The sequence below is a fragment of the Tenrec ecaudatus genome (assembly GCF_050624435.1).
Source record: "Tenrec ecaudatus isolate mTenEca1 chromosome 14 unlocalized genomic scaffold, mTenEca1.hap1 SUPER_14_unloc_3, whole genome shotgun sequence".
Lineage (NCBI taxonomy): Eukaryota > Metazoa > Chordata > Mammalia > Afrosoricida > Tenrecidae > Tenrec > Tenrec ecaudatus.
Window position 1 is genome coordinate 2,302,313 of NW_027457646.1, and position 15,151 is coordinate 2,317,463.

Sequence of the window (15,151 nt, forward strand, 5' to 3'; positions counted from 1 at the left end):
TCTCTATGCATACACTTAGATCATGGATGCCAACTGCCTTCTTAAGAACATTTCCCAATGAAATATTCAGCAGCGATTATATTAAGCCTGAAGCTGTTCATCCAGTTTGTGTTAATCAAAACAAAAACAAGAGACGAAGGGATCCAAAAGGACATGTAAGATCATAGACTGAAAGTAGCCCCCTCGAGCACCAAAGGCTTGTCCAGAAGGGCAGAGCCACAGGTAAAAGCTATGTCTCTCTGGAGTTGCTGGCATTTAACTAGATGCAAAATGTCAGCGCAGGAAATTGCTTGCCCAATGCAAATACTAACAAGGGAGGCATGTGTTCCTGTGTAAATGGAGCTTCTGCCAATCCGGGCCTTCAGGATCCAGCTCCCATCACAGCATCCACGGGAAGCACCAGGGGAATGTTCCGTTTGCTTATTTTCCCTCTCTTTGCTAAGAAGAAAAAGAGCCTTTGTGGCCTAGTGGCTACAGGTTGGGCTGCTAATTGCTATATCAGCAGTTTGAAACTACCAGCTGCTTTGTGGGAGAAAGATAAGGCATTCTGCTCCCATAAAGAGTTCAAGTTTAAGACACTCACAGGGGTAAACTTACAGGGGCAGTTCTACTCTGCCCTATAAGTTGGCTGTGAGTCAGCATGGATTAGATGGCAGTGAGTTTTCTAAGAGTAAGGAGTATCTAGGGGTGTAAACAGTTAATGAGCTCTGCTATTAAGGGAAAAGTTGTCATTCCCAACCCACTTAGAGGAGCTGTGAAAGAGAAGCCTGGTAATCTTCTTCAGAATCCTCGGCCATTGAAAAGTTTATAGAATGTATTGGCCTTGGTTGTTAAATAGATCCAGGTATATGGTGGAGCATACAGGGACCAATGTCATAAAACTGGGTGGGGGTGGAAAAAATCTCTGAAACAGATGCAAAAACTGTGAGGGAATGAGTTGTTGAGCCTGGGGGATCAGGACCATTGTCTCTGGGATTTTCAAAGTTCCTGAGCAATCAGGAAAGGGGCAACAGTTGGTCTCTCCCCATCCAGAGGACAGCAGAAGAGGAGAACTGATTGAGCACAATGAATTAATGACTAGTGACTCAAGCAACGATCACCCCCCACCACTGGAGACCAGAAGAACTAGATGGTGCCTAGCTCCCACTATCGACTGCTATGAAAGAGATCACATTAGAAGGGCTTGATTAGACTAGAAGGGAAATGTGGGGCAAAACTCAAAATCATGATAAAACACCAAGCTTACTGTTTGGATAAAGGCTGGTGAAATTGCAAGACTATGGTGCTTAGTTACCATGCAGGTCTGGAACTGAACTCATCATGGCTCGATGTTCAACCAAACAATAGACAGGCCTATAATGGGAACAATGACATTAGAGACATACAAATACCGTAGAATAATAGATTACATGAGATCAAAAGACAGCATTCCCCCAAGAACGAAGTTCAAAAAAGTTGAGAATGAAGCAGCTTGGAGACAAGAAACAAGAAGATGTGGGGGAAGTGATGGTACATTGTGGGAATTGCTGTCAATGACATGAAACAAAATGTGTATGCATTGCTCAATGGACAGCTGAGCTGCTCTTTAACCTTCACCCAAATCACAATAAAAATGTTTTTAATCAAAGAAAACTTCATGGTTCACTTCTACTCTGACACACACAGGGTGATGAGGAAAGAGTGTCAACCGGGTTTGCTGTGGTCCAACCACCAGACATGTGCTTATGGGAGAAAGAGCATGATGACGCTAGCAATACCGAGCAGGACCAAGATGGTTTTATTTGCTTGCATCATGAAGATGGTAGCCTGGTGGTGAGATGATTCAGAGCTCAAGTGCTAACCAAGAAGCCACCCAGTTTAAACTCACCCAGCCCTACTGAAGGAGATTTCCCTCCTCAAAGGTGTTGTTGGTTGTTATGTGCCATTGAGGCGATTCTGACTCCCTGTGACGGGAAGGAAAGGCACACTGTGCTATAGTGTTAGGGTTTTCAGCGGCTACTTCCTCTGAAGTGGGCAGTGGGACCCTTCTTTGTATTCTGTTCTTAGCCTGGAAGTTTCCCTGACACCTCTTCACTTCGGGTAACCCTGCTGGCATTTGAAATACCAGTCACGTGGCTTCCAGCATCACAGTAACACACAACTCACCACAGCACCACAAATGGACAGACAACAACAGGCTAGGAGTCTTCATGGGAGCAGGCAGTCACGTCTTCACTCTCTCGATGGGGATCAGCGAGTTCAAACTGCCAGTCTCTCTGTTACAGCCGCACATGCAACCACTGTGCTGCTAGGTACATTTCCTTAAAATTCTGCCTAGAAAAATCTGTGGAACAGTTCTTCTCTGTCACAGAGGGTCACTGTGAGCCAGGATGGGCTCTGAGACACACAAATGCAACACCATGAAGCCACCTTACTCTGTCCTGCTCTTATTTAACTCTATTCTTTTCTGAGCTATCTTTTCCGTATATTCAGAAGAGACTGACACTGAGCAGTGTTAATTCCACCAAGGCCAGGAAGGAGGTCAAAGAGTCACAAAGGACTATCTCTTTGCTCTCATTCCACTGCACTAAGGAGGCTTGGGTGGCAGCTGGAAGCTGCACATTTCACTCCCTGTCCCTACACTCCTGGCTGAGTCTCCTCAGAGTGAGACTGCCCCTTTACCCAGCTCACTGCATTGGCTGTCTTGCTCTGAAAAGAGAATTCGCACATGTGAGTCTGACTGGGTGGCAGATGGGAATCTTAATGCTGCTCTTTGGAATATGAAAGGTCTTGGATCAGAGTGCTGCAGGGGAGTGATGTCTGCAGAAGACCTGCTGGTCTCCCAGTTAGAAAGAAGCCTTCCCCTTTGCCTCAGAGGTGCGTTCACTGTGGGTGGGAAGTCAGATCCTTGGGCTGGCACTCTCAGTAAACAGATCATATGGGCACCTTGAGAAGCGCTTGCTCACTGACCCAGCTCCCCAAGGATGTAAATATACCAACCAGGATGACTAAGGACACCAGTGCCAAGAATGATCACATTCTTTGCATGTGTACAAATGAGGTGGGCAGCCACCTTCGCTGATGGTGGCTGCACAGTGAGTGTCTGCAATCACACCTGGCTAGGTGGACCATTGAAAGAGTTGGTGACATGATAATAGGGAGTACACCCCGTTGCCAGTAAAGCTGAGGAAATGGCATTTGAGGAAGCAGGGGCAGCCGGGTCGCCAGCATGAAGTCAACGAGAACCTTGCTTGTGCCTCCTTTGTTCACTGGTGGCTGCTGGCATCTGGGTAGTGAGGACACCATGGCTACTGCCAGAATTCTCACGGTCCCTGGTTCCACTCTCAAGTCGCTGGCTTCATCACTACCACTGCCATCGAGTCGATTCTGACTCACAGCAACCCGAAAGGACAGAGTAGAACTGCGGCTGGTGGGTATGGGGGGGGCTGTGGATCATTATGAGAGCATTTCTATCTCGCAGTAGCTAAAGGGTCCAAAATGCTGACCTTACGGTTAGCAGCCCAACATAACCCACTTGGTCATGAACCCTTGCCAGCTGATCCAGGGTGTCCATTCCCAAGTGCATATCTAAAAGAATGAAAGACGAGTACCCAGATGGATGCTGCACTAATCACTATGGGCAAAAGGTAAACAATAAGCCAACAATACCCATCAGTAGAAGAATAGAGAAAATATGATCTACACAGAGTGGGGTATACATATAGTCTGCCACAAGAAAACTAAGGCCTTTGATTCGGACAGACTCTGTAACACAGGTGAACGCAAGACATGAAGTGAAAGATGCCAAACACCAAATGCCATGTATTGTGAGTCCATTTAGAGGAAAAATGCTGGACAGGTAAATCCCGTATAGCCATAGAGTAGATTGGTGGTTTCCCACGGTGGGGTGGGAGGGGCAATGGGGAATGACTGCTTAATGGCTGCAGGGTCGATGAAAATGTTCTGGAACTGGATGGTGGGAAGCTTTCACAGTGTCCTTAAAACTACTCTTAAAAAGGGGAGAGAAAGAATCTGCAGAAAGCACAGTTCTGATTGACTCACATGAATGCGATCACCAAGAATTGGAATCCACTAGAATTGGAATAGCAGCTAGACTATTGTTTCCTTGGGAGGTGCCTCCAGGAAGGACCAGTAGAGAAGGGTAATACTGATAGAGCAAACGAGGGGGCCAATAAAGAAATGTCATTGAGTAGGTTCCCAGAGACAGTATAAATCCTCTTGTCGTTGTCCCACCCAAAGGCTGAGGGAACTGGAGTGTGGCTCCACCTATCCTCATGTGTCATTGGTTAAAGTGGCATTAGGTCCTGGAGGATGTCAACTTCCTTGTCTGCTCAATGACTGTTCCCTGTGTGGGGAGTTACATGTGCTTCCTGTGAGACCATTGGCATTTATGGGAGTGGTGGGTGCCAAGTGCTAATACATGGGCACATTAGCAGCTGCTACAGCAAGTGCTGTACATTTTTAGCCGCTTGAGTGACAGGTGGGCCCTACCTCCTGCCTATATAAAGTGGTAGGGTGTTCAGATGGGGGGCATCCGAAAAATAACAAGGCCCTATTCTTTGCAAATAGACATTATTATTATTTTAATCTGTCCCAACCCCCTTTCTTATCTGTCCCTGTGAACTACCTCACTGGCTGAAATATCAGTTCCCTGGGGAAGACACCACATTTCAATACGGTCACAAGGCTGTTTTCATTGGCCCAGTGGAGACACTGACATAAGATGGGTCAACTAGATGCTTTTTCTGGAGCATTTCCAACCAAAAAACGAAAAAGAAAGTCCCGCTTTTGCAAGTGGCCTGGCATCTAAGAAGCATAATTCAGAAGCACATGTCCCGCCACGTGGAGGAGGCTGTCTATGTTGCGAGACTACAGCATGTGCCCTGAGAGACAGACACAAAGAACACAGGAACATGCCAGTGGTGGTCAGGAACGGTCGACAGAGCCAGCTGTCCTCTTGTTCTCCCCACCTTTCCATTTTCCTAGGATTCTCTCTTCCAAGTATTGGTCTCTTTGCCTGTTTACAACCAAATGAGCCCCAAATAAGATCCAGATCATAGAAATAGAAGGAGGAAGTTGGATGGAGACTGCAGTTCATACTCCCCGGAAGCCATTCAGACTCCCTGCAAGAAGGAGACACTGTGATGGAATTAGCTCTGGATTCCTGACATTTATTGAGGAATGCGCAGGGAATAAGCACCTGTGGGGGGAATCCAGGAAGGGTACAAGAGGGAAATCTCAACAGAGGTCTCAGCCCTGCCTATGGAGAGTGTCATAGTCAGTGTTCCCTAGAGAAACCAAACCAGTTATATAGCTGTAACTGGAGATATCGATATATCCACCAGGGCTCCTATGGTTAACCACTGCACCAGCCACTCATTGCCATCAAGGTGGACTCAAAGTGACTGTGTAAAACAGTATAGAACTGACCTTTTGGGCGTTGGAGACTGTAACTCTTCAGGAGATTATGAAGCTTCATCTTTCCCTCAAGGAGCCCTTGGTGTTTTCAAACTGATGTCCTGGCTGTTGGATGCCCAATGGGCCACCCACTACGACACCAGTGCCCCAGAGAGTGAGGCTTATTTCTAGGAATTGGCTCACATAGGGGAATGGCAAGTTCCAAATTCAGAGGTCAGGCAACAGCCTAAAGAGCTCTGTAGAAGTTCATCCTAAAATCGATAGGTTAGGTGATGGGAAAAGACAAGAATAAGAATGGTCAGACCACACCCTAGGGAAACTCCCTTTCTGCGCTGAAGGCCTTTGGCTGATAGGTTTACCCCTTCCCACATTATGGAAGGTATTCTATTTTGCTTGAGACCAACTCCTTCATAAGAGCAAATAGATGAGGTGAACAAGCGGCCATCTAGCTCAGAAGCAATAAAGCCCACCTGGAAGAAGCACACCAGCCGGTGCGATCACGAGGTGCCAAAGGGACCATGTATAAGGCATCATGCAAAAATAAAAGAATATATATATATATATATATATATATATGTGTGTGTGTGTATATGGGTATATATATATACCATAGAGAATGAAGGGAGAAGTTTTGAGTGGAGACCAGAGGCCCAAATGTCGACCACTGGAGATCCCCTCATAGAGGGCTTTAGGAGAGGAGATGGGTCAGTCAGGGTGCGATGTAGTACCGATGAAGAACACAGCTTTCCCCCAGATCCTGGATGCTTCCTCCCCCCAACTACCAGGATCCAAATTCTACCTTGCAGGACTGGATAGGGCAGAGGCTGTACACTGGTGTATATGGGAGCTGGAGGCACAAGGAATCCAGGGTGGACGATACCTTCAGGACAAGGGGTGTGAGGGGTGATACTGGGAGAGTGGAGGGTGAGTGGGTTGGAATGGGGGAACTGATTACAAGGATCCATATGTGACCTCCTCCCTGGGAGATGGATGGCAGAGAAGGGGGGAAGGGAGACTCCGGAAAGGGCAAGAGATGACAAAATAACAATCTGTGGATTATCAAGGGCTCATGAGGGAGGGGGGAGCGGGGAGGGAGGGGACAAAAAAAGAGGACCTGATGCAGAGGGCTTATGTGAAGAGCAAATGCTTTGAGAGTGATTAGGGCAAAGAATGTACAGATGTGCTTTATACAATTGATGTATGTATATGTACGGATTGTGATAAGAGTTGTATGAACCCCTAATAAAATGTTTAAAAAACAAGAGCAAATAGATGAATGCTTGTTTGACCAAAAAACTGGGCACCATAGCCTGGCCACATTGATATGCAAAAGGAGCCATCACTGGGAGCTCTGTAACTGGGACCTGGCCAAGTGGTGACCAGTAGCCTGGGACTTTGTAGCCTAATACATTGCAGTGAATTGCTTACTAGTTCTCCTCTAGCTATAGTCTTTGTAACTCCTACCAATGACAGGGTGGAACTATGCCACAGAGGGAAGTAGATAGCATGCTAATAATATCAGTAAGGTGCATGGCATCCTCGAAGAGGTGAGACCATTCAAAGAAGACCTGTAGACCCCTAATGTGGGGATTGGTCGGTTTGGTCATCCTGGGTGAGTTAACTCAGAAACAGAAAGTGGAGGTTCTAGAGCACTGAGAAAGACGAGCCAGCAGTGGAGTGTGCTCTTTGGACCCAGGATTATTACTCTGAGCACCACCTCTGTCCAGGAGACAGAGATCCCTGATACTGGATGCATCAGGAGACAATGAAAAACAGTGGCAGATAAATAGCTCATGGAAGCACAGGCAGCAGCACCAAGACCCCAGAACAGGGAGCTCGCCAGCACACAGAAGGAGAAAGCTGAGTGTTTTGGGTCAAGGCTTCCAGACAAAGCGGGCTGCCTCAACGCACCTATCAGCAGAGCTGAAAGAACTTTGCACAGGGTCCCAAGCAGAGCAGAGGTCAAGGAGCTGCAGGGCACAGGCCAAGGACCAGAAAAAGTTCTGCCTCTGGGCACCACTGGGAAGAGACTGTCCTGACTGAAGAACTATATCCCCAGTCATTTCTGATCCTGAATTGTCACCTGCTAGGTCCCCAATTAACCCCAGAAACATAAGTATTGTTTGCGAGTTCTGTGTGGCCATTGCCACTTAAGGATTATCAAACCCAGCAGAGAAGAAGAGAGTGTCATGGTACGGATGGTTGGTGTCAGAAACTGTGAAAAGGAAGGAGGGTGGCGGCATTTTGATCTCTGTCTCATAGGAATCAGCCTTGGGCTGTTTATCTTGATTTTCCTCCATTGCCTTTTGTGAAGTTACAGGGGGGTCAAATGCCTCCACTATTCCATTTATACCCCTACATTGACAAGTCGTTGGATGAAGGTTAGTTTGGGGAAGGAGCAGACCTTGGATGAGCTCTCATCAGCTGAGGCAATCCCGATAGGGGCCAGACAGCTGGGACCTTGTCTATCAGTGGCTCTCTCCGCAGCTGGGGAAATCAGTCACTTGGCCCTGAGAGGAATCTGGGTGACACACTCATCTATGACAATACCCTGAAGAACAAGCTCCCACAAAAACCTGGCTGAGAACTCTCGCCTAGAAAACAGGAGTGCATGCCTAGCTAATAATAGCCATTTACTGAAGGCCCTATGATTGGAACTGTGCCTCATTTACAGACGGAAAACTAGAGGAAGGGATTTAAGGTGGCTAAGTTAATAAGTGACAGAGACAAGATTCAAACACAAGTTTGAAGCTGGTACTGTTAGCCTTTTATCCAGGGCTGGGTTTTAGATGAGGCAAATGAGACACTTGTCAGGCACACAAGGTAAAGAGGCCTTCCCTCTCCAGTGTGACTTTCCCCATAAGTCTGAATCATGGGCCTGGTGTGTCTTATTTGCCTTCCCTGAGTCTCAGAACCTGGTCTAGTCTGATTTGCTATTTGGAGGAATAAGCCAGAATGCTCAAGTACTCTGAGTCAAGACCCAATCTCCCCTGGAATTGTTCAGTGGGACTTACCAGCCTCTTCCTTCGTGTTTCACTTTTCTAGAAACCTCCATGGAGGACTAGCTCTCATGAAGAGAGCTTCAAAAAGCTCATGGCAAAATTCCATTATTTTTTCGTATCATTTTTCCACACGCTTTTGGAAGCTCCCTCCTCATCCCTTTCCACAGTCTTTCTCAAGGAAAGAGACTGTTGCTGGTTGATGTCAGATGCCCCTGAGTCTGTTTTCTACTCAGAAAGCTCTGCACAAACTCTATCAAAAAATGACGTAGAGTCAAACGTGCTGTGTGTCTTTAAGTTGATGTCAGCTCATAGTGACCCTACAGGACAGAGTAGAACTGCCCCCAAAGGTGTCCTAGGCTGAGATCATTATGGGACCAGCTCGTCAGGCCTTTTCCCCTTTAGAGCCCATGGGTAGGTTCAACCTACCAGTCTTTTGTTTAGCCACCCAGTCCTTAGCCATTGTACCACCAGGGCTCTTTAAAACAGGGATTAGGTTGATTAATTTTATAATCTCCAGCCACATTTGAAAGCTGCTTCCCAGAACACCCTTCCCCAGATTGTTGATTAAGACGGGCATTTGGGGACTCATTTCTTTCTCATTTGTGTAAGTGCACTCTATGAGAGGGGTTTCCCTTCATAGATAGGTGATCACATACTATTTTTCCAAATTGAACCACTCTAGGTGGTATAATGGGTTAAGAGAGGGGCTGCTGCTAATGGCAAAGTTAATGGTTCAAACCCACCAGCTACTCCTTGGGAGAAAGATGAGGGTTTTCTGCTCCAGTAAAGATGTGCAGTTCTGAAAATCCGCAGAGCCAGTCTATTGTGCCATATATGAGGTCAACCCCATGGCAGTGGATTTGGTTTTGGTTTTGGTCTGTGGGGGAAGTCCTTAAGTCATTCTTTAGCCACATGTAGGAGTCCCTGCGTAGTGCAGTTGGTTAACATACTGGGCTACTAACTCATAGGTTGGAGCTTCAAGCCCAGCCAGAAGTGTCTCTGAAGAAAGGCCTGGTGCTGCATTTCAAACAACAACAACAAAATCAGTTATAGAAAAAAACAACAGAATGTCGTTCTACTCTGGCCCAAAGGAGTCCCTATGAATCAGAGTTAACTTCATGGCAACTGGCATGGGTTTGGTCCATGGGAAAAAAGAACCCTTCATAATTGCCTCCATGCCCAATAGTTCCTTTCCGGTATCCATAGACCACCCCAGCACCCTCAGCATCTTGCCTTATAATTGCCATGGGTCCATCTCTCTTCCCAATGGGCCAGGCCGTGATGCAGCCGCTGCCGACACAGAGGGATTGTGCAGTCCCTGCATGATCTACAGTCCTCATGACATATATCTTGAATGAAGATTAAGTGATCCTCATTAGAGCTTAGCTCAGGTGAATCCATTACCTCAGCTGGAACCGAAGTGGTGCCAGACCAATATCTGTTTTTAAAAGATAGAAGGGCATTCCTAATCTTTGTGGAGAAACAGAGAGGATTTAGTGAAATGTTTCTGCAGTTGAGGCTACAGATGATCTGTTGACATGGTCTAAAAGGTTGTAGGTGGTTTAATGTCTCTTGGTAGCATCAATTTTGCATTTTGTCCTGATTTAGCAAATTGGTTGGGATTTCGGCTTACTGACAAGGACCTTCAGAAAGAATGTGGTTGCAGGAGCAAGTTTAAGAAAGAAGGAGCTTTGAAGTAGCCCTCACTGAGTGCCATGCCAAAACTCTGTTACCCAGCACCTCAGAGGGCTTGACCTGGGATGGACTATGGCAGCAGCACCATGAGCCACTTCCTCCAGTGGCCCTGACTGAAGGCTCAGAACCTGCCTCTGATTGGCAGCTGAGAGATACTAGGACCGTCACCTGCCACATCGCCTGTATTTCTCCTGGCAGTAAGAAATCCCCTAAGTACACTATGTTTGGGCAATCTTTCCAGCCTACAAGCAGTTGTTGCTTATCTCTGTTAGCTTTGTGCAGGGGAACAATCAGGCTTTGAAATTGAAAGACTTGCATGTGACTCATGAGGTTAAGAGCCCAACACATAACCACTATATTACCAGGGTTCCTTCCTCTTGAAGGATAGGTAAGCAACAAAAGGACCATTTCTCTTAAAACCTCTGATCGAGAGTGGCACACAACTCCTTCCACTGTTATTCTATTGGCCAAGCCCTTTGCTGGCAGGGCAGGGAAGTTTACTCTTTCCTTGGATGACTAGGAAGTGAGTGAAATTTTGTCATCTCATACAAAGGGAAAAGGGAAACATGCTCTATGATCAAATAAGTTTAAAAAAAAGTCAAAATATTCATAGAATCTGCCCAGTGTGGCAAAAGCATGAGCACTCCCATTGTAGAAGAAACACTGCTCTCGGGAACCACACTGTGCCTGGCAAGGGAGGCTGGGAGGATTTATGCTTGCTCACTTTGGCCAAGTCATTAAGCAAGGCTGATCAGTAGAAAAGGAAATCGGGTTTTGTGCGGGGATGTGTCATTGGATATGCAGGCGATTCTCCTTGAGATGTATTGGCCCACAACTTTGGACTCACATACAGCAGTGACCATGAAGATGGCATCGGACCTGGCGACACTTCATTTTCGTATATAGAAAGTTGACACAAGCATCTCCTGGTGGTGTAGTGGGTTACACATTGTGTCCCTAACCTTAAACTCAGCAGTTCAAAAACAGCAGCAATCAGTGAGGGAAAGATGAGGCTTTCTACTCCTGTCAAGAGTTACAGGCTCAGAAACTCATGGGGGCAATTCTCCCCTGTCCTACAAGGTCGCTATGCATCAGCAGTGACTCGATGGCAGGGAGATTAAGTTGATATTACCTATTTTAGAAAACGGTTCTGGTTATTCAATTAAGTAAGGCAGGTGCAGCCCTGTCACACAGGGTTTGTTTAGATAGCACAGTAGTGTCCACTCACTCATTAGCTCAGTGTGTCTGGAACCCCAATGTGTATTACCACATGGGACAATTCAGGTTGAAGACACTGGGGATTCGTTCTTTGTTGAACAAGCCCTGGAATTGCAAGAGTTCTAAAAAGGGGTCAAAGTTCCTATTTTTATAACTCTCTCTCTCTCTCACACACACACACACACACACACACACACACACACGGAGAAAGTGATGAACTTCACAGAACGTAGTGGGGACTTCACAGAAAGGGGGGTTGATAGCAGTGAACAGGGTTGGGATGGGTCTTGTTCTATCCATTTGAAAGTCTCTAGGCTAAACAGAAATGTCCTGGTGGTATAGTAGGTTCGGTGTTGGCCTGCTAACCACGAGGTCAGCAGTTCTGAATCCACCAGTTCCTCCATGGAAAAAAGATGAGGCTTTCTATTTGAGTAAAGAATTATAGACTCAGAGACTCATTGGGGCATGTTTATTCTTCCCTATAGGGGCGCTTCGAGTCAGAATGAACTCAGTACAGTATGCAAATAACAAGCTGTGCTAATACCATTCCAGAGAGACAGTGGTGTTCCAGGGACATTGGTTTCCCCTGACCCTGACCCTGAGGAAACATGAGGTCTTCAGGTCTTCTCCTGCTGCTCTTCTTTACCATCCTCCCATATCCTCCTCTGCACTCCCAAGTGCTGGGCATGATTTATAAACATAGAAATCCACTTACTCCTTTGGAAAAGTGGTTTACTTCACCCAAAAATTCGGAGAACTGTGTCGTCTCCCTTTCAAAGTAAATTATACGATGAACATACAATATTGATTGCAGGCATGTGGATTCTTAATCCTCAAGTTCCCATGAAACCCTGCTTTCCATGGCAAATCAGCCCGCCATTTCAGCACGCCAGTATTGCCAGGAGAAAGGAGCCTCAGCAGCCACCACTGCTCCGCAGCCTGCTTTTCACGGTCACACGGGGATGTCAGAGTGCCCCACACCTCATGCACTGACTCAATGCTTGCTTGCAGGGGTTTCATTTCGTTAGAGCCCAACAACTTCCGAACATTGGCAAATTCCCTCAACCAAAAGTGGGCAGCGGCCTCAAAATGTCATTAACCACCAGCAGGGTTGCTTTATGCTCGTCAGTGCCATCATGTGCAAGCGGAAAGACAATTCCCACAGGCTGCCAGCTCTGTTTGGGGAGGGAATGCCAAGTGGGGAAGCTGGGGGTCCTCACCCCAGCAGCCACAGTTCCTGGCTCCAGGCCCTGCCCCAGGCTGTGCCAGGACGAAGAGCCTGGACTCTCAGAGACTCCGTAGCTCAATTTCCACTCAGGCTGTGTTGTGTTGTGTTGATCATTCCTTCCCTAGGCTGCCACCCATCTGTCAGTTTGTCATCATGTTGTCATTTGTCTATAGCTGTGATTGCTGTAAGCAGTGTCACCAGCTAAGATTATAACCAGAGCAAGCCACTCTGGACACGCTTCACCAGAGCATCCAAGCTAGGACACACTGGGAAGAAAGACCTGATGATGTACTACTGAAAATGAGTCCATGGAACCCTATGGATCAAAAGAGAATACCGTCCAAACAAGTACTGGAAGAGGAGCACCCTAGGTGAGAATACACTCACACTATTCAGTGGGAGGACTCCCTGGGTAGTGTTTGACTAGCACCCAGGAGGTCGGCAGTTAAATCCCACCCAGAATCCAAGAGGTGCCTAAGGAAGGTAGGCCTGAAAATCTGCTTCCAAAAGGTCACAGCCTTAAAAACCCTATGGAGCAGTTCTACTCTGAAATGCATGGGGTCGCTATGAGTCAAAATGGACCGAAAAGCAGCTAATAACAACAACACTGTATAAAGAACAACACTGCAAGTCCTTAGGACAAAATACACAGCAGGCACAATAGCCTCGACCCCACAGGATAGGGCAACTTATTTTCCTTTGTACCAGAGACCGGAAGTGTACAACGGAATGAAACCCTGCCTGCTCTTGTGTCATCACCACAGTCGTTGGTCCATGTTGAGCCCAGTGCTGTAGCCACTGTGGACATCCATCTTATCAAGGGTCTTCTTCCCTCTTGCTGCCCCTGTACTTTAACAAGCATTATGTCCTTTCTTAAGAACCAGTCTCTCCTGATAGCATGTCCAATGGATGTGAGATGAAGACTTGCCATCCTCACTTCTAAGGGGCATTCTGGCCGTGCTTCCTCCAAGAGGGATTTGCTTGTTCTTCTGACAGCCCAGATGACTTTCGGTATTGTTTGCACATCATTCACATGCATTGATTCTTCTTCAGTTTTCCTTACTCACTGTCCAGCTCTCACATGCATATTGACCATTGAAACTACTTACCTTGAATTCAGAGCTTAGGGTACACTACTCAAAGCCACATAGCTTGTGAGTGGCTGAAACATGTCTGCTGCCAGGATCTGTCCAATTTATTTTATTGAAACATCATACTCAAAAGGTTCTTTAGGCAAACATATTTTGTCTTTTGACTACATGTCCCAATAATATAACCAGACTCAGACCCTCACATTGTAATGATTCAGGAATATGTCTGAGAGGTAAAAAGACCGCCAACCATATAACTGATGGGAGAATAGGTACTGACTGTCACCTGCAATGCCATTCCTTCAACAAATATTTATTGAGTGTTATTCAAATGACAACTTTTTGCAAAGCTTTAAGAAGACCCAGATGTAGAGAACACAGTCCCTGCTCACAGGAGACTCACAGATACTGCATCAGGGCATTCAGATCAGGGACACCACAGATGGATGCAGAAAGAAAAATCATTAAAAAAAATAGCAACACGCACAGAATCCAGGACAGATAAAATCCTCAGGAAAAGTAATGGGAGTAGCGATACTGTGGTAGCTTTTTAATCTCCCATCATTTTGCATAGGGGTGGAGTCCAGACTGTCACTCAGGCCATAGCCAGTGAGGTCTCAATGTGGGCATGGCCTTCTCTTGAGGATTCTGGCAACTCCTGTATTCTTTCCTGGGGGTGAGAGACACCCATAACTTGATATTCCTGCTGACAAGATACATGGATCTACATTGACGGCAGCCAGAGCCTTGAACGGCGAGGAGTCATGTGGAGACCCATGCCACTTTCCACCTCCACTGGGTCCATAAGACATTCCACCGACTGCCCTGTGATCTTCCAGCACTTGGTGTCATTGCATGTGTTGCATAAGTCTGAAAAAACTTACACACTGTTATCGGATATATGGGTTAATTTCGTACTTATGGACGTGGTCTGGACTGGGCTGGGATGTTTTCTTAATATACAATTATTCTTCTATATAAAGCTTTTTTAAGACACATGAGTGTTTATGAATGTGCTTCTCTAGTTAACTCGAACTGACTCAGATACCATGAGGGCACAGGGTGGCTGTGTAGGGAAGGGGAGGGAAAGGGAACTGATAACAATGATGGATTTAGAACACACACACACACACACACACAGCCTAGGGGCCGAATAACAGAAATATGGGTAGAGGGACACAGAAGACGGTGTGTATAAAGATATTAATTTATATATAATTTAGTAAGGGTGTGAGGGTTGAGGAAAGAGGGAAAAAACAGGAGCTGATATCAAAGGGGTTGAATAGAATGATAGTGTTTAGAAAATGATGGTGGCAGCATATGTACAAACTCGCTTGATCTAATTGATTTATGGATTGTTATATTATCTGTCAGAGCCCCCATTAAAATGTGTTCTTTTTTCGATAACAACATAAACTCACTGCCATGGAGTCAATTTTGACTCAGTATAGAACACTCCCTGTGGTTTCCTCGCTTGCTATTCTTTAAGGAAACAGAAA